The sequence below is a fragment of the Tubulanus polymorphus genome, chromosome 1 (assembly GCF_964204645.1).
Source record: "Tubulanus polymorphus chromosome 1, tnTubPoly1.2, whole genome shotgun sequence".
Taxonomy (NCBI): Eukaryota; Metazoa; Nemertea; class Palaeonemertea; order Tubulaniformes; family Tubulanidae; genus Tubulanus; species Tubulanus polymorphus.
Genome location: NC_134025.1, coordinates 8,689,532 through 8,691,834, shown reverse-complemented (window position 1 = coordinate 8,691,834; position 2,303 = coordinate 8,689,532). Strand labels below are relative to the sequence as shown.

Sequence of the window (2,303 nt, the reverse complement as noted above, 5' to 3'; positions counted from 1 at the left end):
CCTTGTAAACTTTCGGACTACTTCGATTTTGAAAAAAAATTATGTAAGATTGATCGCCAATCACACAACTATATCTGCACTTCGATTTAAAAAAAAAACTGTAAAAATACGTAAAACTTAGATAAAATTCTACCTTGTAAACTTTCGGACTACTTCAATTTTGAAAAAAAATTATGTAAGATTGATCGCCAATCACACAACTATATCTACACTTCGATTTAAAAAAAAAACTGTAAAAATAGGTAAAACTTAGACAAAATTCTACCTTGTAAACTTTCGGACTACTTCGATTTCGAAAAAAAATTATGTAAGATTGATCGCCAATCACACAACTATATCTACACTTCGATTTAAAAAAAAACTGTAAAAATAGGTAAAACTTAGACAAAATTCTACCTTGTAAACTTTCGGACTCCTTCGATTTCGAAAAAAAATTATGCTAGATTGACCGCAGATCACAACTATATCTGTACTCAAAAAGTCAAACGAGAGCCTGAGATCAACAACTCATCTAAAATCTGCCGATGAGAGAAAAGCTCACATAACGGGCCAGTTTGAATTCAACTCATCGGCCAACAAACTTAGATGATCCACGTCGATAATGAACCCAGCAATCATAAAAGGTAACTTGATGTTCATGGAAAAATTTTGATTCATTCTAAATGAAATCTTTTGTCATTACAGGATATCTTCTTATGATCATTGCAGCTAAATTTGAACTATACGAAAAAGCCCAGCTTGAGATCAACTCCTCGTCCAAAATCTACAAACCGGAACGGTGCACAGAAAAGGCCAGAACTGAACCCAGCAATCTTTAAAGGTAAGTTGATATACATGTACATGGAATTACCGGTATATAGAAATTTCAAGCCTCATATGAATATCATTTTATAAGTGACTATCATCAAAATTTATTTACCGGTCCAAATGGCTGATCTTTTATCTTTACTAGTCTTAAACAATGATGAACTAGTCCTACTACTGCAATTAATAATTTGGGTCTAAATCGACAATTGACGTCAATGAATTTTACTTTGTGAAACACACGGTGGCCTGTAATTTGAAATGACATGTAAATTACCGGTATGATAAATCTGACTGAAATGTTTTGCTTTCTTCACTTTGTTTCAGTCAAACTAACATCATCGAGAAGACACCCACAACGATTACTGATTGACCCATTTGCTGATGCAAATTGCAAAAGCCCAGGTGATAAGTTGAGGAGCCAGCAACGGATTAATCACTCAACGATGGATTCTTCTTCAATCGGTGGTTGATTTCTATGAAAGATTTTATCAGGAGCAGCAGAGACAAAAGTGTATCTTATAAACACTAATTCGCACAGCAATGCTAATGGATTATCTTATAAACACTGATACAGGATAAACACTGTTTTAGAAGCAGCAAAGACAATAGTATATCTTATAAATTGAGGAGCAGCATAAACAATAGTGCATCTTATAAACACTGAAATCCAGGAGTGGCGAAGATAATAGCACATTGTAGTAAAGTATTGATTTTTTTACTTATTACCCTTTTTCAAACCAGTCTGATGGATAATATAGTGTTTTCGAGGAAACTATTTTATAATGTTTTATGCAATGTGAGAGTCTAATAAAAGCTTAGCTCCATTAATTCAATTCAAGATGTTGGTCTTCGATCCTTGGTCGATAGATAAGTCAAGTTAGGTTAGTGACAAGGGGTAAATGTTTGTGTCGAGCGCCTAGTTTGGACTTGTAGGTCTGTTGAGTTAACTCCTAAACTGAGATATAGTTTCAACATCATATTGTGAGTTTTATCATCATGCTTACCGTAGTTAAACATAGTCAACAGTGGCTATGCTCCTGTCTTGCTAGGCCCTAGATATCACATAGTTAGGAAACATAGAACATAACGTTAGACCAGTGTTGATGTACAAATATTAACTATTTGCTGAATTGTAGATGTACTAATTTGATGGCATTGATATTTTCGGAAGGCCCATGTAACCAATTTGACAAATTTGAAATCGTAGATTTCGATTTTCACATTGACCTTTAAGCCTCCATCAATCTGTTTGATGATCATAGCTACGTATTTGAAAACTAAAGCTTTATCTGAAAGGAGACCATTATTACATTTGAGAGGTAAAGCTAGGAATAACGAGGCATAAAGTTATAGCTAGGACTAATTTTGAACGTTTTAACATTGTTTATAGCTGTATGAACTTCTTTTATTGTAATTGGGAAATCCATTTCACGAGATGGCTCTCGTGAATAATCACTTAGCTTCAAATTGGGTGTATAATGATTATTAAGGAGTGG

The 2,303-nt window shown here is 33.9% G+C and overlaps 1 long non-coding RNA gene across 1 annotated transcript; it reads left to right on the top strand.

Annotated features, from left to right (window-relative positions):
• Window positions 1-503: 503 nt before the first annotated feature.
• Window positions 504-1,211, top strand: LOC141900777 (uncharacterized). The gene is made up of 3 exons (XR_012618770.1): window positions 504-623; window positions 709-820; window positions 1,132-1,211. It is a non-coding gene; the product is annotated as an uncharacterized LOC141900777 (long non-coding RNA).
• Window positions 1,212-2,303: the final 1,092 nt, after the last annotated feature.